The sequence below is a fragment of the Heteronotia binoei genome, chromosome 2 (assembly GCF_032191835.1).
Source record: "Heteronotia binoei isolate CCM8104 ecotype False Entrance Well chromosome 2, APGP_CSIRO_Hbin_v1, whole genome shotgun sequence".
Classification (NCBI taxonomy): domain Eukaryota; kingdom Metazoa; phylum Chordata; class Lepidosauria; order Squamata; family Gekkonidae; genus Heteronotia; species Heteronotia binoei.
Window position 1 is genome coordinate 98,805,363 of NC_083224.1, and position 24,166 is coordinate 98,829,528.

The 24,166-nt window shown below is 43.0% G+C and overlaps 2 protein-coding genes across 2 annotated transcripts in view; both read right to left on the reverse strand.

The window, feature by feature from the left end:
* Positions 1 to 24,166, reverse strand: part of EIF2B3 (eukaryotic translation initiation factor 2B subunit gamma) — a 209,080-nt gene that overhangs the window by 101,492 nt on the left and 83,422 nt on the right. The gene's annotated exons all lie outside the window — the stretch shown is intronic.
* IPP (intracisternal A particle-promoted polypeptide) overlaps positions 15,185 to 24,166 on the reverse strand; it is a 523,673-nt gene continuing 514,691 nt past the window's right edge. Inside the window, exon 9 of the mRNA XM_060231741.1 lies at positions 15,185 to 15,196. The gene's annotated coding sequence lies outside the window, so the exon portion shown is untranslated. The remainder of the gene's footprint in view (positions 15,197 to 24,166) is intronic.

A 24,166-nucleotide genomic window follows, 5' to 3' on the forward strand; every position in this document is an offset into this window, starting at 1 on the left:
TTAAAGGCTTCTGAAGTCCATTATAAACAATATGTCCAATAGTATTTATCTTCTTATCATCACCTCAATTATTTCCAACAATTTTTAATGTCCCGAACACTTTAAAAATATTTTAATTTTAACCTCCTTGCAATGGCCACCGATGTTTCTCTATGGTGTTATAATCCTAGAGTAGGCTTTTTATCTGTTACTTCCTGCTTTACTTGCCATCAAATCTCGTTTTCACTGGTAAAGAGATCTCACGATACTTGACGTACTTCCTGTGTTGGCTGTATATGCTGCAGGTCTGTGACGATGGTGCTCTTTTTTCAAAACCGCAAGTAGATCAAACAATAAAATCCTTCGCACTTTTTAGCACTATTCTTTAAATTTATAACTCCAAATTTCACCTCTTCCTCCCTTCTTCTTCCAAGCTTTCTAGATTTCCATTTCCCACCTTCTGAATTTATTCTGTTTAACTGCAAATAGTCCCGGAATGAAACATAGTAATCTGTACCTTTTCTTCCAATTATCCAGATCCACACCGGTCTTGTGTAGCTTTAGATGTTTAGCAATGTCCAAGAGGGTTAGGATTCTGTCGAGCTTATGTCAAATAAATGACTCTGAGAACTTGTGCAGATGATGAAAATGCAACTCTTCTCTGGAGACCCCTCAAAGGAGCCCCCCCCCCTCGGGACTCCCTTTTAGCCAAGGTAAATCTGCTCAAAGTTTTCTGTGCATATCTTGGACTAATCTCTAACTGAGAAAAGTAGGCAGTAGGCATTCATTTGCCTTCCACTACCCCGAACAGAAGTTCCAGCCTGCTCCCGTTATGAGAAGCAGCTCAGCTTGGCATTTTCCTCCCCCGGAAGTCCAAGTGCGTGGACTCTTATCTGGGAGAACCGGGTTTGATTCCCCACTCCTCCACTTGCAGCTTCTGGAATGGCTTTGGGTTAGCTATAGCTCTCGCAGAGTTTGTCCTTAAAAGGGCAGCTGCTGTGAGAGCCCTCTCACCCCCATCCACCTCACAGGGTGTATGTTGTGGTGGAGGAAGATAAAGGAGATTGTGAACCGCTCTGAGACTCTGAGATTTGGAGTGGAGGGCAGGATATAAATCCAATATCATCATCAGCAGCAGCAGCTGAGGCCTCTTTTACTGACAGAACCAAGCTTGGTTGCTATTAACTACTACTTATTTCAGCATATTGCAGAAGGCACTATGAACTGTCTTGAATAGCCGCCATCTCACTCTGATTAGACTTAAACTTGGTTTTATGTCTTAGGTTTTATATTGTACATTCTAATGCTAGTATTTTTGTTTAAGGAAATGTGACCCACCCTGAGCCCACTTGCAGTGGATGGCAGGATATTAAATACATAAATAATGGAGGATAGGTCTATCAGTGGCTACTAGCCATGGTGACTAAAGGGAACCTCCACTTTAGAGGCAGTAAAACTCTGAATATCAGTGCCAGGAGGCAACATTAAGGGCCTCTATGGTGTGTTGTTGGACCTTCAGAGGAACTGGTCAGCTACTGTATGTGACAGGATGTTGGGCTAGATAGACTACTGGTCTGATCCAGAAGTGCTGTGTTTATATTCTCTTCTTGCTCAGATGGGCCTCTATGTTTGAAAAAGTCTTGAAAAATAAACAACAACAAAACCCTGGCAATTTAAAACCAGTGTTTATTTTTTTCCCATCTCAGACTTTCACGGGGTATTTCAGCTTTGATTCCCTAACCTACTATAAAGATTAAACTGAGCATTTTCCTGGCATCGATACTACTGAGGTTTTCAACTGAAGTTTCATAATTGTACCCTATAAATCTTTAGGAACAGCATGTGGAGCAATTTGATGTATCCCAAACATAATCTCATTATTTTGTCATTATTTTACCTACTTTGTGCATTGTATTTTGCAATCTGTCCTTATAGTCTGAAATACTTACAGATCAAATTAGCTATCATTCATGACCTAATGAATAACTCTTCAATCTTGAATCACAAAAATCCCTCCCTGCTGTTTACAATCTGTGCGCAACATGGTTCCTCCTTCCTAGCCCTGCCTTCTACCATGCTTGTGGGTGTGCAGATGGGCAGTTTACTAGCTTAAAATGTTTGCATGCAGCTGTGCCATTCAGGAATGATTTCCTGCTTGGGTTTTATGCTGTGCCCAAAACCGACAGAGTTGTATTTCCCATAGAAGCTGGCCAGAGCATTTATGGGATCCATTACATATATAATCTCAGCATTTGGCAGAGGTTTTCACAGCCTGATGCAATGAACACCATCATCTAGGAGGGAGTGAAATAACTGGAAACTGAAAAGCAGCAGACTTGTACTGAGTTATGAAAATTGCATTCTTGGCTTGACAAAACACTTTCATTCTTCTGACACCTATCTAATATCACATAGTCCCAATAAAAATGGATTGACAGTCCCCTGTCAAATCTGTAGAATGATTTGTTTCCAACTGTTTCCTTATTTCTAAACACTTTGCAAGAAAAACAAACCACACCTGATTTTTGGTCATTGGCTGCTGGTTAAACAGGATTGTTCCAAAGCCTATGCTTTTGGAAGGTATTATTTTATAAGCAAAGAGACTATAAATTATAAACTTCTTCACATTTTTTCAATACTTTTGCCAATGTGGATGATGATACGAGAATTTTCTAAGAAAGTTGGTCCACCAATGTGATAGGTACAGGGTTGAACTCAAAAAGGAAAGGAAAGATGGGAGAATAACTCTGAAAGGTTTTAATAAAAAGAAAACTCAAGGCCAAAATGGCTTGTACTGAGATTCTTCAAATAAAAGGAATGTTGCTAAAATTTGCATTTTTAAGACAAGAATAAGAAGAGGATGCCGCTTACAATCAATAAGAAAAGGTAAAGTGATGAAATCCAGACTTTCCCCTTTTATTAAAGATTCTACAACTTTCCAAAGAGCTTTCAAGTAGTTGAATTGTATGATTTTCATGCAGAGAAAAATTCAACCACCTCAGGATGATGAAAACTGGCAGCTATAACAGTTGCAGCCAACAGATTCCATATCAGCAGAAGGAAAAGAAGGGATATAGGGAAACTGAACAGTGGAGATGATTCACTTACAGCCTACTGCCTGCAACATGGCTTTCCAACGCTTGTACAAATTCTGGTGCACAAATACATTATAATTTCTTTCCTATTTAATGTTTAAGAAGTATTCTGACTATTGGCACAGTTCTGAAAACCTAACAACATTATGCACATAAAACCTTTTTTAAAAACTCAAACTAATTGCATTTCAGATTATAATTTCTAAAATAGTTTCATAATCCTTTATAGTATATTATATACAACGCAATTGGCAGGGCTCTGATTTGAAGGCAAAGACTAGCATGGGCAGCTATTTAAATAACACACCCTTATGTGTCACCCTATTGGGGAAACTGAGGAATGGGTTTTAAATAGTCTCTTTCCTCCACATCTTGCCCTGAAATCACAGCCCCAGTGGCTATTCTGTTTTTTAAAAAGAAAATTGGTTAAAAGGATTGTGTCATATATAATTCTGCCCTAAGCCATAGCTGAGACAGTTCTAAGATTGAATCAAGGCTTTTCATTTGGGGAATTATAATACTAAAACACTGGGACTATGTATATCAATTGACCATGAACAGGAAGATGTTGCTATTATCGTAACAGAATATGCAAATCACTAATAAGATTATAGTTTTCATTTTTACAAATTGGTCCTTCATGCAGAACATGATGCCAATCCCAGCAGAAATAGGATTCCAACAATTATACTTTAACAATAACACCCTAAATCCTACAATTTCTGACAAGGCTTTAATAACCAAATCATTCCACTGCTATGATACAATATATGTAATTACTGCAAAACTAAAAGCCATACTGTTCCATTTTCTATGGCTCTTCTTTACCTTGCTACCCATTAACACATTAACTGCAGGTGATCAGAGGATGCTCTTTAGCCTGACCCCAGCAGGTATGGAAGAAGCTACTGCTTATACTTCCCTGCAATGCTTCTTGCTTGCTTGAGATGTTTTTACTACAAGTGTCACTCTCATTTTACTGGCTGTCGCTCATCTTTATTTTCTGTGTTTAAAGCTAAAAACCAGAAAACCGTATTAATGAGTATTAGCATTTTAATGGTTCTCTTGGTTTTACTGATCTGTGATGAAGCATGAAATCTTCTATTGTTGTAAGCCTCCACCTGTGAAATCAGTCTCCTTTCTTAGAAGCCAGTTACAGGATAGGAAGGTTCCATTCCATATTAAAAGTAACTTCACCAAAACATTTTCTCAGGCACAATGGAAACTATAAACCAAAGTCACAGATAATTTTTTCCCTAAATCTCAGACTCTGTCCCTCCACACACACTAATCATTTTATTCAAAGGTTCACTAAGAAAAAATTCTTAGCGTATGGGCAGCCCAATCCAAAGAGAAGAGGCGGCCAGTCACGGCGTAGCTGCCGTGCCGGTAGTAGACTTCCTGAGGAATTTAGCACACTGGAGCATGGGGAGGGGAGAGGCATAGCTTGCCATGAGGCAGATGGTCACCATGGCAATGCTGTTGGAGAAGGCACGGAAGGGAGGCGGAGGGGAGGGCAAGCCCACCCCCCCCAATTGGCCAGTCCTGGCACATGCGCCGCGGCTCATGACAGTCAGGGATGGGGAGAAGCACCCCCAGAGAGGTTGATAGCCATCCCCAACCCGCCCCCAAATAGAGAATGGAGCCAATGATGGGCAGACCATCACAGGCAAAAGAGAGACGGCCCACCAACATGGGTAGGGAACAGGAGTGAGGCTGGGCATGCGCACATGAGAAGCCTGGCTTGGTGGCGAGGTGGGGGTGGGGGCGAGACAGGCCCTCACGGGACCACGGAGAAGCCGTCAATCCCCTCATACCCTCCCGCTGTCAGAGACTCTGCCAATGGCAGGCAGACAAGCAGAAAGTACCAAGTGCAGGAGTTCACTGTCATAGACAGCAGATGGAATGTGTGTCTGGGAGTGAGCAGCCAGCAGCAGACACCCCCCCACCCAGAAACCCCCTGTGCTGCCCTGATGCCCCCTGCCATGTGCACGGAACACCTCCCCCAGGGGCCACAGAACTCACAGTGTGAATGCATCAGCCGCAGAAGTACGAGTCCATTTCATCAGCCCCCCTTTAGTGCCCTGTGCACAACAGCGCTGTGGGGTCGGGTAGGCTGTGAGCCCAGGCAGGCTGAGGGGCGGCACTCCCCTCCACTGTCCAGCCACATGGGGGGCAGCATGGCGGCTCATAGACCATACACCCCCCCCAAGTCTGCCCACCCTCCCAAGCATTCCCTTGGAGAGGCCACTGACCGGGGGGGAGGTTGCCCAGGGAATGTGCAGCAGATGCCAAGCGGGAGAGACAACAGAGGGCACAGCTCAGACTTTATTTTTCTGGAACAGAGTGCAGCAGTCTTCTTGGCGTACGCTGGGCAGTCTCGCCATGGGCAGGGCTCCATTCCGAGTGGCGGCCAGAAACAGCCGAGGGAGTGGGGGGCGCTGGAGCAGCACACGCAGAAGCCTCTGTATTTGAGCCCCACCCGCAAAATGGGGATAGCACCTGCAGGAGCCGCAGCTGGAAGAGAGGGCTATGTTTCAGCCAGGCGCTCTCTTAAAGGGACAGTCTCTGACCCACCTCCCTGCAATGGGGCAGCTGCCATGCACACACGCCCCATGCCCTGCCAGGGGTTGGGAACGTGGCAGAGGGCAGACCAAGGGCAGGGAGCAGGTGGCAGCACAGGGGAGCTGGGTCAGCAGATGCCCCCCTGCCGGAGCCCACTGCCTGGTTCATGTGCGGTCGAGAGTGAGCGGTCGAGAGTGAGGGGAGGGGGAGGCGGGGGGGCAGTGGAACTTACCCAGCCATGGGCGACAGTCCTCGCATGCAGATCCTCCAGGAGCCCGGAACCTGTGGAGATCTGGAAACAAGAGCAGTTAGTCCCAGGGGAGAGACCTCTCTCTCCCCCTCACAAGGCAAAGATACTGTTAAAGCAACCACGAGGTGCAAAACCCATTACCAACATGCCTGCCAGTCCCTCACTCTAAGTCCGTATAGCTGGGAGCTCGCCGGCAGAGCTTCTCGCCATGCACTCCTTTCCCTAACAACTGAATTGTGCGGGGCCAGAGTGGAAGTATTTCTAGGAGGGGAGAGACCGCGATTGGGTGATGGGGAGGGGGCTTGTCACTCCGAGTTGTGAGGGGATTGGTGAGGCAATCACGCCACTCCTTAAGGGGTTTCAGAGTTTCCGCAGCGGCAGCAACCTTTGTTTTTGGTTTTAATGAATGCCTATGGGGCACACCGCCATTTTTGCGGGGGTAAAGTTGCGCCTCTTGGGAGGGCATGTCCTGGGCCAAACTGCTCAGGAAGCCACCTAAGCCTGGCCGCGCCCCGAACTCCACCCACTCCTCCGCTTGAATGCCACGCTCCGCCTCACTTCCGCCTGCGCTCGGGCGTAGCCCTCAGGTGCCGCTGCCCTCGGACGGCCCTCCGCCCACGTACCTCCCCTCCGCTCTGGTGGCACCGGTCGTATGTAGGCACAAACTCTTCCTGCGCCCACGTTCCAGCTCGTCTGCTTCCAAAAGACTTTCCGCCCCCCCCCCCCCCCCGCATTGCGGTCTAAGAGGTCTAAGTAACCATTTTAAATTACTTTCCTGAGACCTTTTTAAAAAAGGTTCATTTTCAATATCTAATTCCTTTACTGTTTCTCCCCTCCCAAATCCATTACTAGCCCTTTCCTTCTATTATCTGTCTGTTCCCCATACCAGACAGCTCCACCTCCTTAGAGAAGATTACCTGCCCTATAGTTTGCTATGTCTTCTTCCACGCTGTACTAAAAAAAGAGATTTTAGATTCCTATCTGTATTCTTATAAAAGGATTATTGTTTTGTTCAGATTTAAACCAATCATTCTATGGGACACAGGATATTTAAACTGAGAGACTGATATTGATTACATAAGAGAACGATCTTCACAGATTTAGACATGATGAGTATTGCAGATTCACACAGAATAACAGACATGCAAAGGGGAAAAACGGCAGGAAGAGACGAAAAAGGAAAGGGGGAAAGGGAATAGAAGAAAGAGAAAAGTTAATTATGACCCCTGTAGGTACATAGTTCATGGTTCTCATCGTTTTAAGGGATAAAGCCAAATAACGTTTAAAAATGCCGTGTAAGACAGGCACACTCTTGTTGGATCTTAACGTTATTTTCTCCTGATCCTTTGATGGAGATTAAAAATTTCCATGAGAATAAAAATAATGAAACAACAGTTACTTGGAGGTTTTTCCCAGATCTCTAATGTTCCAAAGTGGAGCAACCAATCACCATTCTCTTTTCTTATCCCCACCGCTTTAAAGAAAAAAAGTCAACTCACTTTGAAGAAAAAAAGACAAAACAATGCTAAGAAAGGAGGATTAGGGAAATGATATTTATATCATGGACTAAATTAAAATGTCAATGCTAGAGGCGGTCAAACAGCCCCTACCGTATATACACACCAAGCATGTCTCTTCAAGGAAACAGGAAAGAGATCTGAAAAGAGTTAATGCAGCCCCCAGTTAATACCACCTGCCTCCGACTCAACATTCCTTAAAAGACAGGGGTTGGGCTGATTTCCCACAATATGGCTTTAGTGAGCACAATAGAAGAAGCCATTATGAGCATTTCTGCTTTCTTTTTACTTATTCACTGCTTTAAAAGTTGGGAATTTAAGAGACACAAAGAATGCAATGATAGTACTCGTATGTTACAGGCAATAGTAGAGGGAGAAAGACGTGAATTAAAAAATCCTAGCCATAAAAGTTTTACACAATTTTGCCCTCCTTGATATCTCTTTTTCTCAAAGCAAAATCTAATTTAAACCTACTACAAGGAAATGCAGAGATAGTCATGTGGACCAATACATCACTAAGCAATTCATTGTACTTAACATTGTAGATAGATCCAAGTGGGCTCTGAGTTAACAACATGCCTGTCTTCTTGCCATTTGGCTGCAACAGTTACTAAATGTAAGAAGAACAAATTTTAAAACTGCCTTCTGGTTACACAGAAAACATTTTATTTCTTGTTCTTATTTTGGAAATATAAAAAATACACTAAAGCAGGGGTGTCAAACATACAGTTTGGGGCTGAATCATGCCCCTGTAGGTCTCCTATCAGGCCCCCAAGCAACTGGCTGTCATCTGCTTCCTTTTCCCTCTCTCTTGCTTCCTTCTGCATAACAGCTTGCTTTGCCAGGCTTGCTCAATTGCACAGGAGCTACAAAGCAAAACCTCTATTTTCTCCATCGGCTGAGGCGTCTCCCTTGGGGAGGAAGGGGGTTGGAATAGCTTGCTTTGCCAGACTCTCTCAATCACACAGCAGAGCTACTGAGTCAAACCTCTCTTTCTTCTACTCACTGAGGCTTCCCACCCACCCCAGTCCCTGGGGAAGGAGGGAAAGAGCCAGAGCTTCCGTTGCAAAGTTCTCTGGATCCCATGGGAGAAATATAAGGAAAGTACCTTTAAGTCCAATGAGTGCTAACGTTTTAAGTTTTTAAAAAATATATTTGTATTTGTCTGTATTCTTTATAAAATTTATCTCTCTGCTACCTAATCTTAAAAAGGTACACACAAGGCCCGGCCTAACATGGCTCAGCCCAACCCGATACGGCTCGGCCCCTCAAGGTCTCATTTACGGTATGTTAGATCCGGATCTCATAACAAATAAGTTTGACACCCCTGCACTAAAGCATTTATTATTGTTAACGGCATATCTGTTACCTGCTACTGTGCTTACACCATATAATGAAAGCTGCTTGTACCTGGCCAGATATTAGTCAATGTAAGGTTTTGTTACATGTTACATGACAATGTAAGTCAATATTAAATGGCACTGATGATTGAAACAATGTACCCTAATATGAGGTACATTTATCAATACCGTTTGCCTGGGTTTGATGTAATTGAGCTTGAAGGCTGTGGGGAATCTGCTTGCAGCCTGCATTCTACTGGCATCTATTTACATCTCTTTGTAAGGTAAATAGCTTGTGGTATCCATCCTCTCTCAAGCCCTGCAGTGATACAGAAGGTTGAGACAGTCAACAGATATGTGCCTTTCTATATATATAGAATTATATATAGAAAGATCTAGAAATCTTTCTGATCATTCAGCATTTCTATTGTGAGAAAATCATACCTTGGCAAACTGTCCTAGAAGAGCAATTTTTTTTTATCTGCCAGCTAGAACTTTTATTGTTATCTGAAGAGGCATGAAGTGACATTTATTGTTTAGTGCCTATGACATCATTAGCAATCAGAGTTTGTATTCAGCAACTCCTCCACAGAGCATGGAGTATGATACAATCACTGGAACAACTCTTCACCATGAAGTGGACCTGGAAAGATACACAGTTGAAAAAGAGCTAGAATGCCACATTTGGAGTTCCACCATAACTTAGACTTGCTTATGCTAGAACACTCATTTTTTTCTACATCTGTTGCTTCTGGTAGCAAACTCCAAAACAAACCGAATAAGTCCCCTTAAAAATAACTACACCACAGTAACTTATAAACATGCAGCCACCCAAAATGATTTCACTGTGCCTATGCAGAGGCTGCTTTTGATATGGAAAGCAAAACTGGGATAAAAATAGGTCTGACATGGTAATGCCAAAAGTTTAAGAACTGCATCAGTGACAAAAGTGGCACCCAGAGAATTTGGCAGACTTCATTAAGGTTTTAGGAATCAATCTCATCCATTTGCAGACAAGCAATCTACCTTCCCATATGGTGGCCTCCCTCCCAGTTTCTCTTTCTTGTGAATAGTTGGTTGCCTTATTCCTTTCCTCCCAGAGGAATTCCTCCTGTAGCATATGCAGTTCTCTGTAGAACCTTTTCTCCTGATCCAATACATATCTGGATCACATTTTTTTGTAAAGTGCCTGGAAAAGCGCACTTCCTTTTACAAATTATACAGAAGCATTTTCACCATCCTTATTCAGAAAGGAGAAAATCAGGATGATCTCCACAAATTGGGTAAGTGGGAAACAATTTGGCAAATGAAGTTCCATGTCAGTAAGTGAGGTGATGCACATTAAACAAAAAATCCCAACTTCAAGTATATCCTAATGAGGTCTGAATTTGCTGAGGCTAAGAAGGAAAGAGACCTTGGAGTCATGGTGGATAGCTCAATGGAAGCATCAACCCAGTGTTATTAGGAAAGCAACTGAAATTAAAATAACCAATATTATAGTGTCCCTGTATAGATTTATGGTGCACTAACAAGGATGTTTTTAGGGATTGTGTTTTTTGAAATTTAAAAAAAGATTAATCCAGTTTAGGGCTTTATCTTCTTTCAAAATTCAACTAGGCCAGATAGGGGTGATTTAAAAAGTTTTTAGGTTTCCCATAAAAGGCATTGTGACTACTAGGCCACATCAGGCTCCCTTTTAAAGAGACTAGGGTTGCAGTGCATTTTGCTTTCAGCCACTGAAAGCTGGTGCATCCTTAGATTTCCATAGGGTAAAGCACAGCTTCTCTCTAGTTATAGGGGACACTTGATTTCTAGTTTGCAAGGAAATCTGGTTTGTCCCAGGTTTGTCCTAGTTAGAAGTTTAACTATGAGGATATAACAAGGATTGCCTTCATCTCAAGGTAGCCTTTAAAATCTGTAGCCAGGTAGAGGCAGGATCACCTAGTCTCCTAAACGTTACCAGACTACTAACCCAACCCAAAGAAGGACAGGTTAGGGACCAAAAAACAAACAAGTTTTGGTGGGAGGGTTTTTAAAAAGAAGTCAGGGCACCTGTTGGTTCAGGGTACAGTGTAGTGAGTTAGGTTTGTTAAAAACCCCATTCTCAGTTCAATCCAACCAGCATGCTCATTGTGCTTGGCCAGCTCTCACCGTGTTGTTTGGGGCAGGGCTGGAGAGCTGACATCTGTAGATTGTGTGTTCTGTGGCAGGGAAGCTGGCATCTGGGTGAGAGACCTAGAACCAGCATGCTTGTTGTGCTTGGCCAGCTCTCCCCACGTTGTTTGGGGCAGGGCTGGAGAGCTGGCATTTGTAGATTGTGTATTCTGTGGCAGGGAAGCTGGCATCTGGGTGAGAGATCCAGAACCAGCATGCTTGTTGTGCTTGGCCAACTCTCCCCGTGTTGCTTGGGGCAGGGCTGGAGAGTTGGCATCTGCGTTTGCTGCAGCCAGGTCTGCAGAGCAGACCTTGAGCAGATTGTGTTTTGTGTGGCAGTAACGTTGGCAACTGGGTTTATATAGAGTAGATAGATGGATGTAGTCCTATAGAGATTCTATAGAGATTCTCTGGTGTGAAGTTAGATTTGGCTTTGGGTGCCTCAGGAATTGGACCCCCTGGTCTAATTTTTTTTTTTTGGTCCTGTGGGTTTTGTGTGGGACAGTGCCATGAAGCTGCACAGCAGTTTGGGGGGCTCTCTTCAAAACCCCCTGCTCCCCAGAGCCACTTTTCCCACGACAATTACAGTGGGGGAAATGGCTCTAATTGGTTTTTCTCACCATTGGGAACAGTGTTCCTTTTGGGGTGCCCACAGATGGGTGCAGGGGGGTTGCATGTGGGGGAATCCCCTGAAGCTGCCCTGCAGTTTTGGGGCCTCTCCCTCAAACCCCCCTCTGGCCAGAGTCACTTTCCCCACAGCAATTATAGTGGAGGAAGTGACTAATTGGGCTTTCCCCAGCATTGGTGGCAATGGGACTTTTGGGGAGCCCAAAGACAGGGACCCCCTGGCCCAATCTTTTGGGGACTTGGGGATTTTGTAGGGGAGAGTCCCCTGCAGATTCCCTGCAGTTTTGAGAGCTCTCCCTCAAACCCCCTGCCCCACAGTAGCCTCTAATTAAGTCCTATGTTGCCATTGATTTCAATGGCCCATAGGGTATAATGGTGGGACAGGGGCACCCTCTTTGGGTGCCCCTGAAATGGGACCCCCCTGGCCCAATCTTTTTGGGACTTGGGAGGTTTGTAGGGGAGAGTCCCCTGCAAATATGGAGGCTCTCCCTCAAGCCCCCTCTCCTCCAGGCGGCTTCCAATATACCCTATTTTGCCATTGATTTCAATGGCCATAGGGTATAATGGGGCCGTATATTCAGAAATAGCCGCACATCTACCATATATATGGCTATTCTGAGTACCGGTATTCGGAAATATACGGTATTCTGAATTTTTTGGCCCCATGTATTTCCAAATCCGATTTTTTTCCGATTTTTTTTTTTTGGCACATCCCTAGTCCACAGTTGAGTTTTTAGGTTTTTAGGTTTAAATGGCTGCGAGCCATTTCATGGTTCAGTTTTACTTCCCCCCATTTTGAAGGGGAGGGGGAAGCGAAATGGACTGGTAAAGGCTAACAGCCATTTAAAGCTAACAGCTGATGGGCAAACCCACCCTGTTATTAGGTTTAAATGGCTGTGAGCCATCTAGACCTAAGAATGGGGCAGGTCTGTACGTCATCTGTTAGATTTAAATGGCTACAAGCCATTAAACATGTCATTTTTGCTTTCCCATGCCTCAAAGGAGCCATCTAATCCTTTCTGGGCAATTCTCCTCTTTCTCCCATCTGTGGTGCACTATGACCAGAGAAAGGGAACTGAACTCACCAGACTGGCTCAGTTTGGGTGAGGGCCTTTTGGCTTGGTGTGGGGTTTGGTTTGGGGGCCGCCCCGAACTGGTTTTTTTAGGTTTGTGCCCATCTCTACTACCACATATATTAGGGTTACCAACCTACATGTGAGTCTAGAGAACTCACAGAATTATAACTGATCTGCATTTGACAGAGATCAGTTTCTCTGGAGAAAACGTCTCCTTTTGTGGGTGGCCTCTATAACTTTATACTCCAACGAGTTTCCTCCCCTCCATAAACCCTGCTCTCCTCAAAATCCACCCACAAATCTTCAGTAATTTTCTGATCAAAGGTTGGTAAGCCTTCTGCATATAGTTTCACATTGATTTACTGTATTGCTTCTCTTCTTGCTGTATACAACAGCTTTAAAAAACCCCAGTGTCTATGAAGCAACATTCATTACCTCTGAAATACTACATCCTACATAGAAAGAGAAGCCATAGCTGCCAGGAAAGGAAAGGATAGGTCCCCTGTGCAAGCACCAGTCATTTCCGACTCTGAGGTGACGTTGCTCTCACAATGTTTCCACAGCAGACTTTTTATGGGGTAGTTTGCCATTGCCTTCCCCAGTCATCTACACTTCCCCCCCCAGCAAGCTCGGTACTCATTTGACTGACCTCAGAAGGATGGAAGGCTGAGTCAACCTCGAGCCGGCTACCTGAAAACCCAGCTTCCACCGGGGATCAAACTCAGGTCGTGAGTAGAGTTTGGGACTGCCAGAGAAGCAGGCAAATTTGTGGTACTGAGCTCCTAGACTGAATTATTGAAAGAAAATTAATTAAATCAGCTGAAATGATATACCAAATAAGTTGCATGATATATTTCCCTTCCTACAGAGAAACTACATAAACCCAAAACTCCTCTGTAAGCTGATAAAGTTCTGTGATAGTTGTAATACCTTTACCCCTCCCCAGCCTTCCTATAATGAAGTAAAATATCTGGAGGTCTTGATAATGTGGGCAAGTTTCAATAACCTTTAATTTTAAAATGGATATTTCTCTATTTTAAATTTTATTAGTCACATGAGGCTTTTGTATTTTAATTGCTTGAAAGATCACAAACTGGTTTTTTCACAGGGAAAGTATTCTTTATGTAACCCAGTCTAACAGAAAAACACATTCCAGTCATAAGGCTGATATGTTCTTTCTGAGGTGTCTACAGAGCAAACTCTGTTTTGTAGCCATCTTTTCAGTGGGCAAGATGAGAGAGGGAGAGAGAAAGCTTGCATTAAGCTAAGAGTTTGCCTCTGCCAGACCTCCCTCGCAGTCTGTAGGTCCTGCCAGGAAACACAGGTGACAGTATGAATGATAAAAAGGCATTGAGAGGGGAAAGCAAAACCACACACTAGTTTAGTCTGGGCAGCATCTTAATGTAAACCTGCAGGGGCCTCTGTGTACAGCATACCACACAGCAAATCAAGCAGAAGCCTGTGGACAAAATACACTCATCAACTGAAGCAGAGCTTCTGACGCCTGGTCATCTTGATATTCTTAATAGGAGGTAGAGGATACATTCCAGCTCCTTCTTTGTGGGAAGGATTTCAAACTTTAGCTCAGGAGGGAGAAATTATCTTTTCTGGAGCAGTTTTTCAGAAAAGGTCAGTCTGGAGGCCTGGGAAGGTAAAGGGACAAGGAAAGAGAACTTCAAGAAAAATAGCTTATCAAAGGTAAAAATTTTCAGCCTCCCACAAGCTTGTGTTCCTGCTTCTTTCAGGAGTGCTAAAGGTGTCATTTAGCTATATTGAATACAAGCTAGTCAGTGTGAATGCAACAAGCTTTTCTGATTAAACTCCCTGCTTGGGAAATTACTAACCATTAAAAACTTTCAAAAAGAGGGATAATGGATCCTAGCTACAGATGTAAAGTGTCTGGAATTTTTGAACCCGTGGGGGGGGGGTGCAATTTTCTTTCATGGAAAAAAGGAAACATTGGGAAAACCTTAAATATATGCACAGTTTTAAAAATCAAATTACACTTATTTTACAGTTTCAACATGAAAAAATGCATCAGGTTGGATCCAGGGCAGCATTTCTGCAGGCACAAAGATTTCTGCCTTTCATAGTCCGCCCAGTCCAAAATGCCTCCCCCCACCCCCAATCCTGTTCCTGGCTCCCTCAGAAGTAGGATTTCAGTGGCATCTCAGGCTGCTACAGAAGAGAAATCCTTGCACTACAGAAACACTACACTGGATCTAACATCATTCATAACTTACTACTTAATGTATTTCTGGGATTTAAAATTATAAATGTTTTAGCTTTCAACAAACAAAATGGTGAATAAATCAGTACTTGAGAGAGAGCTACAAATGGCCATGTTCTATGTAACCTTTGTATATGTATCTTGTTTTTTGCCTTCTGAGCTGAAGACAGAAAACAAATTTTGAAGTAAAAAAAAAAGAAAATCTGTTATTTGAACATACAGGGGTTGGCCTTAGAATGGCTGGTCTCCTTTCTCCAAGATCAAGGACAGAGTGTGGCGCTTGGGGGGTGAACTATCCCAGTGGCACACATTACAATGTGGTGTGCCGCAGGCAGCAATTCTTTTCCGAATGTTATTTAACATCTACATGTGCCCCCTTGCCCAGATTATCTGGAGATACGGGCTGGGGTGTCATCAATATGCAGATGACACCCAGCTCTATCTGCTGATGGATGACCGCCTGGATTCAGCCCCAGAGGAACTGGGTAGGGCATTGCAAACTGTTGCTGGTTAGTTGCAACAGAGCTGGTTGAAATTGAATCCATTGAAGATGGAAGTCCTGTGCCTAGGTTACAGGGGGCTGAAATCAGGCTCCCATCCTTTGATGGGGCTCCACTGATGCTCACGTTGGGGGTGCAGAGCTTGGGGTACTCCTGGATGCCTCTCTGGCCATGGAGGCCCAGGTTACCACCACTGCCAGATCAGCCTTTTTCCGTCTGAGGTGGGTCAGACAGTTGGTCCCGTATCTTGCCCCCCACAACCTATTGAGTACTGGATCTGGTTCAAGGTGCTGGTACTTACCTTTAAAGCCCTATATGGCCAGGGGCCAGCATACCTTCGGGGCCACCTCTTCCTGTATGAGCCCCGTAGGTCTTTACAATCAGTGACACAACACCTTTTGATGTACCTGGCTCCAGAGACGTCCAACTGACCTCAACGAGGGCCAGGGTCTTTTTGGCCCGGCCCTGCCTGGTGGAATGTGCTCCCCCTGGAGATCTGGGACATGAGGGATCTACTTCAACTCTGCAGGGCCTGTAAAACAGAGCTCTTTTGCCAGGCTTTCAGCTGAAGCAGTGGACGTCACTTATTATTGGCCTCCCCCCTTTCATTTCATCCCAGTGCTGTAGAACCTGCTGGATCTAGACAATAGCCCATATTTGTGAGGCAGAATTTGACATTTTAGTCTCTGCTGTTACTCTGAAATTTTAGATCTTATGTATTTTAATTGGGTTTTAACTGTTGATTATTTTTTATGATGTAACCCGACCTGAGCCTGTTCTACAGAAAAAGTGGGCTAAAAATCGAATAAAATAAAATGAAAATAAAATAAATATGACTACCAGAGTATTTGGATACTAATTTAAATTTTACAACATAGAAAAGCACTGAATAGTGCATTCTCATGATAAAAATTACAGTACATTAGTTGTGGACAAAATTAATCACATCTAAACAATAAAAATATCATTGAAAATACGTTATATGTACTTGTAGTATATTCAGGAATTACTGTTCTTTGATCCTGCACATTGCCTTACAAAAAAATCTTCCTGCTACACATTTTGAGCAAGTAAACCTTTGTCTTAAGAAGCATTTCACTCATTCAAAAAAAATGAAATATCTCATAGGGTTTTTTCCCCAAGTGCTGCTCAAATTTTTAAAATTTTCTGCTCAAAAACAAAACTGGAAGTCCTGAAATAAAACCCAGGAAAAGAAGACTCTAGATTTTCCTCCTGATTTTTCCATGTCTTCACAATCTCATGCTAGCTCAGTTTACTTTGACTCAAGAAGTTATGCATTAAGGTTATTAACTGGGAAAGATGTTCACAGCTTCTTCAAACCTTTTCTTTGTTGTGGGTGTTTTTTTGTTTTGGCCTGCTTCAAAGAGTACATGCAGTTAGTTCTCAGTATGTTGGTTAGTGGGAATGGGCACGAACCGATTCAGGCCAAAATTTGACATGAACTTGGCCTGGTTTGGAGCCTCCAAACAGAAGGTGTCTTCCCTGAACATTTACTGTACTTTTGTCCTGTTCAGTCCAGTTGTTCAGGCCATTTAAACCTAATACCTGAGTGGTGTGGGTTTGCAGCTCACCTGTTTGGTTTAAATTGCTGCAAGCCATTTCAGTCTAACAGCAGACCTGCCCTTTTAGGCTGAAATGGCTTTGAGCCATTCCAGTCCTCTATTTTGCTTCCTTCCACTTGCCGTGGCCAGGAGTGATCCGAACTGACCAGCTTGGTTTGGGCAATTATACTTGCCCCAAATGGAAATTTTTAGTTTCATGCACATTCCTACTGGTTTATATATTTAGTTTCATGTTGTGCCCTTTTCCTTCAGAATTTAGCTCAGTAATCCCAATAACTGAATCTATGTCTGCCTTACCTGTAGAGAAGATGAAAAGAATTGCATTAACTCTTTTCTCAATAAGACTCAAACCTCATTTTAATTTATATGGACTGTAAAAAGATATGATGATATGGAGGTGGGGGTAGGTGGAATTTCCAACTAGCCACAGTTTTTGGAACCTTTATACCTGTGAACTGCTGTGAAATATGGTGAACCACTGGAGTTACAGATCAGAGGGTTTCCAGGTCAGGCTGGGATGCTGGGAGGAACAATAGTTTCAGCTATGCCTATTTTACCTTCTTGTCCTGTGGCAGCCTAATAACTGAGCATGGAGAGCTGCAGAATCTTGGGCGTATAGGCTTATCATTCCCCAGGCTTTTTTTTGGGGGGGGGGGGAATCCCTGATTTTGGATGCTCATCCCTGTGGAGCAGCTGGCCAGTGTGTGAAACCCCACTCCCAAACAGTGACATCATTGTGTGACAACCATGACACGCTGTCATGTGAAAGTGATATCACATCAGCAACATTGGGGGTGATGCTCTAGTTCTGGGCCAAACGCTATGGTTTGATGCTGATATTACCATAGAGTTTTGCCCAAAAACCAGAGCGTCACCCCAACACAATGATGTCACTTCCAGGTGATGTCACCACATCAGCAATGTCCCTGCCTACTCCTGGAACACCCCCTAAATCCCCCTGCCACTGCAACAACTCCACCTGGCAACCTTAGCTGGGATTGATTTTTGTTCTCATATTTTCAGATGTTGGTAGCAGACTGAAGGCCTTAGATGAGTTAATCTGATAAAGAATCTGATAGAGAAAAAGTTAGGAAAGCTAAAGCTCAGTATGAGCTTAGACTGGCCAAAGATGCTAAAAACAACAAAAAAGGGTTCTTTTCTTATGTTCAGAGTAAGAAAAAGAGTAAGGACATGGTGGGCCCATTGTGAGGGCAGGAAAGTGAAATTGTAACAGGTAATGAAGAGGGAGTGGAACTGCTCGATTCCTACTTTTTCTCAGTCTTCTCTTCTGAGGGAAACAGTGCTCAACATGTCAAAAATAGAACATATAATGAGGGTATGGAGTTGCAACCTAGGATCAGCATAGGGGTAGTACACACCTAGTTTCTTTGAATGAAACTAAGTTCTCAGGGCCAGATGAACTGCATCCAAGGGTACTAAAAGAGCTTGCGGATGTCATTTCAGAGCCTCTGGCTATTATTTTTGAGAATTCTTAGAGAACAGGAGAGGTGCCAGAAGATTGGGGCGGGCGAATGTTGCCCTCATCTTCAAGAATGGGAAAAAGGAGGATCCGGGTAATTACTGACCCATCAGCTTGACATCTATACCTAGAAAAGTTTTAGAACAAATAATCAGTCAGTTAGTCCTGGAACACTTAGAAAGGATGGCTGTGATTACTAAGAGCCAGCATGGGTTCTCAAGAACAAGTCATGTCAGACTAACCTGATCTCTTTTTTTGAGAAAGTGACTACCTAGCTGGATCAGGGGAATGTGGTAGACATCATTTATCTTGATTTTAGTAAGGCTTTTGATAAAGTTCGACATACTATCCTTGTTGACAAGTTGGTAAAATGTGGTTTGGATCCTGTTACCGTTAGGTGGATCTGTAACTGGTTGACAGATTGCACCCAAAGAGTGCTTGTGAATGGTTCCTCATCCTCTTGGAGAGGAGTGACAAGTGGAGTGCCTCAAGGATCTGTCCTGGGACCTGCTTTGTTCAACATCTTTATAAATGATTTGGATGAAGGAATAGAGGGAATGCATATTAAATTTGCAGATGATACTAAATTGAGAGGAGTTGAAAATACAGTGAAAGACAGAAACAGGATTACAGGATGATCTTGACAGGCTGGTTTCCTGCCTCACTGAAGGAACAGTAGGAATAACCCACAGAGATGTCCGACAACCTCTGAGGGAGAACTGGGCTATAAAAAAAATAAAATGAACTTTAACAGGGATAAATGTAAAGTTCTGCATTTAGGTAGGAAAAAATCCAATGTATAGTTATAGGATGAGGGAGACTTGTCTAACAGTAGTATGTGCGAGAAAGATCTAGAGGTCTTAGCAGACCATACTCTGAACATGAGTCGTGTGATATGGTGGCTAAAAAGGCAAATGCAATTTTGGGCTGTATCAACAGAAGCATAGTGTCCAAATCACGTGAAGTGATGGTATCGCTTTACTCTATTCCAGTAAGACCTCACTTGGAGTACTGTGTTCAGTTTTGGGCATCACATTTTAAGAAGGATATAGACAATGAAGATGGTGAGGGGTCTGGAGACCAAGTCCTATGAAGAAAGGTTGAAGGAGCTGGGCATGTTTAGCCTGGAGAGGAAGCGGCTGAGAGGTGATATGATCACTATTTTCAAGTTCTTAAAGGGCTGTCATATAGAGGATGGTGTGGAATTGTTTTCTGTGGCCCCAGAAGGTAGGACCAGAACCAATGGGTTGAAATTAAATCAAAAGAGTTTCCGGCTCAACATTAGGAAGAACTTCCTGACCGTTAGAGCGGTTCCTCAATGGAACAGGCTTCCTTGGGAGGTGGTGAGCTCTCCTTCCTTGGAGCCTTCTAAACAGAGGCTAGATGGCCATCTGACAGCAATGAGGATCCTGTAAATTTAGGGAGCAGTATTTGTGAATTTCCTGCATTGTGCAGGGGGTTGGACTAGATGACCCTAGAGATCCCTACCAACTCTATGATTCTATGATATGGGGGATCTACATCAAACAATAAAGAGCATGTTTTACCTCTGTCATTCATGCCTCTGCAGCCTATAGAATTATCTGTTATCTCTATATGGGTCTATCTATAACAGGGGTGTCAAATGTCCATCTCATGGGCCAGAAGCAGCCTGCCGAGGGCTTTAATAAGGCCTGTAGGGCTCTTTTCTCCTCACTCCTGTCCTCACTCTTTGAAGCTCTGAGGCTGCTGAAGTTCCCAGCTCCTTCTTCTTTGTCTTTGCAGGCTGAAAAAGGAAGCAATTTTGGGCTTGCAAAGCTGCAAAGAAAATACAGAATTGACTTTCTAGTAGTCTATCTGGGCACAGAGAACTTAATGGAAAATCTATTCCATGTTTTCCTTGCAGCTTTGTCTCTGCTACAATGTATTTTAATGGAATGGAGCTCTGTTTCACTTCTCAGCATTTATATGGCCAGTTACAAACTGTTCCTTGCTGGAGATGTGTGACCTTGCAAATAAAGGGTTGATGCTTTGAGCCAGCATATCGCTGCTGAATGGACCTTAGAACTGGTGCCTAGTGAGTACTCTAACCTGGGAACTCACAGCAAAAGGGAGATATTACAAGAGCCATTGCCAATTTGAGTAGACCTGGGGACAGGGGGAGAAACTTGCAATGCCCAGCCATTTCATGTTTTCCTAAGCCCGGAGCATTTTATATTTTTGGTTTATATTTTTAGTTTCTGCAGTGATCCTTGTGCTTTTTCTTGATGTTTATTTGAAAAATTGCATTACCAAATCCCACTATTTCCCCACCTTTCCATTTTAAACAAAACATCAAAGTGTTTTAAGCATGTTTGTATTTTAAGTAAAAATATTATCTTTAATTGTGTTCTCTGTATCCTTTATAAAGTTTATATCTCTACTATCTGGCATTACATTTTATGATATGCATAGCCCGTCCCACAAAGCCTCATTTATGTCAGATTCAGCCCCTGTAACGAATGAGTTTGACACCTCTGGTCTATACAAAATGTTCCAAAGTTTCACCAAGCATAAAATAAATTAGTCCCTTTCCCAATCTAGAATTTGACTTGGAAATTTAAAAAAAATGTAAACAGACCCATCCTAAGGGTCACATTTTTGAGACAGAGTTCCTTTCACAGTAACATGTTGACATATTTATTAAAATATTTATATATTGCTTTTTTGTATAGTATCCATTTAAAGTTCCTTGCATAATAAAAATAACACTTTTATATATACAATTTACATATAATTAAAACTATACAAAACTAAGACTCAACAAATGTATCAGTACAACTACAGAGCAATCAACCCAGAAAATCCTGAAAATAAATTTAAAAGAATAACCTTTTCTTAAAAGAAAGAATAACTATGAATAATCAAAGAGCCACAGCAGTCCAGATGTATCACAATTCAGGATTAAGTAAACCAAAGAGAAGGATAAGTAAACCAAAGAGAAAGCCTGAAGGAAAAGGTTTCAACTACCCTTCTAAAAATCAATAGGGATTGTGCCAGAAGTGCCTCATGGGGAAATGGCTTTTTATGAATACCTCAATTTTAATTTTTATAGGCTTGTTCCTTAACTTACTCCAACCCTGTGTTTGTATACACAATCAAGAGGAAATTTGAAATTGAAGTTGCTAAAAAAATAAATACGAGTCAGACGATAATCAAATCCTCTTACTTCACTTCAGTTGTAATCTCAGGATAATTTACTATGTAAAATACACTAATCCATGTTTGAATCCTAAATAGATGGAGAGTGTGGAGGAAAGTGAAGTGCAGTCTATGTGGTTAGAAAAAGCGTTCCAGTAGGTTCGAAGGAAGCCTTCTTTTCTCATGCCTATGGCAATGAAACAGAACAAAATACAGTTGCATAGACTTCCTGTACTTTGCACCCTTTATATGATGGTTGGCAGCTTCTGGACCAAACATCCAAGATGGTGGCACCTCCTGTGCACAATGCAGATTTAAACTGAACATTTTACTTGTCCCATAGGAGCAGATCCAGCTTTCTTACAGCCTAATCCCATTAAAGACTATCCAGAAGCTATAGCTGGTCCAGAATGCTGCAGCCAGAACACTGACTGAAATGGGATACAGGGACCATATCATTCCAGTATTGTTCTGCCTAGACTGGGTCCGAATTTGCTACTGGGCTCAACTCTAAAAGCTTGGGATCAGCATGTTTTAAGGACTATGTTCTCCCATACGAACCTACCTGTCCCATTCCAGTCATGCTCAGAGGCCCTGCTTCTGGTGCCTCTGCCATCTGAGGCAAGATGGATGGCAACCTGAGAAAAGTCCTTCTTGATCATGGCATCAAAACCCTGGAACTCTCTCCCCTGGGAGGTTCATCTGTCTCCCTCTATCATTGTCTTCTGCAAGCAGGTGAAGATTTTTAAATTTCATTTGGCATATCTCCTGTAACTGACGGCTGCCCACCTGGATCTATCTCCTCCCTGGTTTGGTGTTTATATTGTTTTTATTGAAATATTATATATATTATTTTAAATGCTGTTTTCATGTTGCTGCCTTGGGGATCCTATTTGGGTGGAAAGGTCACACAACAATATTTTACATAAATTAATAAATAATGTTGGGTTTTATAAGCATTATCTCAAGACAAGAAACAGTAACAAAACCCTCATTATAAACCATATGTGGCAAAGAAACAAACCGACAAACTCAAACTGGTACCCCAAAATGACCTATTACAAGACAGGCCCCAAAGAGATACTAACAGACCACTGCTTGTTATCTACAGTCCCATAAACCATCCATGATCATGGACAACACTACTTCACCCTCATAAGCCTTGGGTGATCAGCCTCTCCTTGCTTAAACATCCCCCTATCAAGAACAGCTTCCTGCAGCAACATTCGAGTCTCTCAACAGAGACACAAACTCTGGGATCAGGCCAACTCTGTCCCCATATTCATTCAGGTAATTCTGGACATAACATAATTCTGGACATAACAACATTAGCCATAACATCTTGGGCTGATCCACAGGTTCATCCTCCTCTGTGATATATTATTATTATTTTATTTATATTCTGACCATTCCCCATAGGGGCTCAGAGCAGAGCACAGCATGAATAATAAAATCACAATAAAATCAACATAACAAGAAAACAGCATAACATTAAAAACCAATTACAATGTTCAGTCCAACAAAATAGTTCAGCAGGATTGAGATGGTATAACAATACGATGCAGCAAAACAGCGCAGTAGGATAGTACAGTAGGGGAGGCCAACCAATCTAGTGAATAGATGCCCACCACCTCACCCAAAAACCTGGTGGAACAGCTCCGTTTTACAGGCCCTACAAAAGGCTAACAAGCCAGGTAGGACCCGGATCGCCATAGGGAGCTGATTCCACCAGGCTGGAGCCAGGACCGAGAAAGACCTGGCCCTAGTAGAGGCAAGACAGGCATCTCTTGGGCCAGGGACAGTCAGAAGATCTTGGGAGGCCGAGCGAAGCAACCTCTGGGGCATATACGGGAAGAGACGGTCCCGCCGGTATGTTGGTCCCAAGCCGTGTAAGGCTTTAAAAGTCAGAACTAACACCTTGAAGTGAATTTGGTACTCTATAGGCAGCCAGTGCAGGCTGCGGAGCACCAGTCACATGCTCACCCATACAGGTGATGCAGTCAGCAGGCGAGCAGTCGCATTCTGCACTCACTGCAGTTTCCGGATCAGCTTCAAGGGCAAGCCAGCATAGAGCGAGTTACAGTAATCTAGTCTGGAAGTAACCATTGCGTGGGTCACCGTAGCCAGGTCTTGGGGGGAAAGATATGGTGCTAGCTGCCTGATCTGCCATAGATGGAAGAAGGCAGACCTGGCAGCCTGGACCTGGACCTCCATAGAAAGTGAGGCGTCCAGGATCACTCATGTATTAACAAACATCTGTTCTACAAGATCCAAGAAATCAAATTGAAATTCAAAGTACAGTTAGACATGCTGAAATGTCAACATGGAAATACATTAACTGAACAAGATAAAACAACTAAAACATGAAAATAATACACTGAAGAAGAGAAGAAACAATGACAGCTACCTTCCAAGACAAAACTTTTGAAAAAGAACCTGTACTTTTAGAAAGTTAAGTAAAAGCTGAAGTGAGTGCAATTGGGGGAAACAAATCACCAGGAGCAGATGAGATATCGGTAGAGCTGTTCCAAACCACAGAAGCAGTCAATCAAAATTTTAACAAGAATATGCCAACAAATATGGAAACAAACTACAAAGGCCCACAGACTGG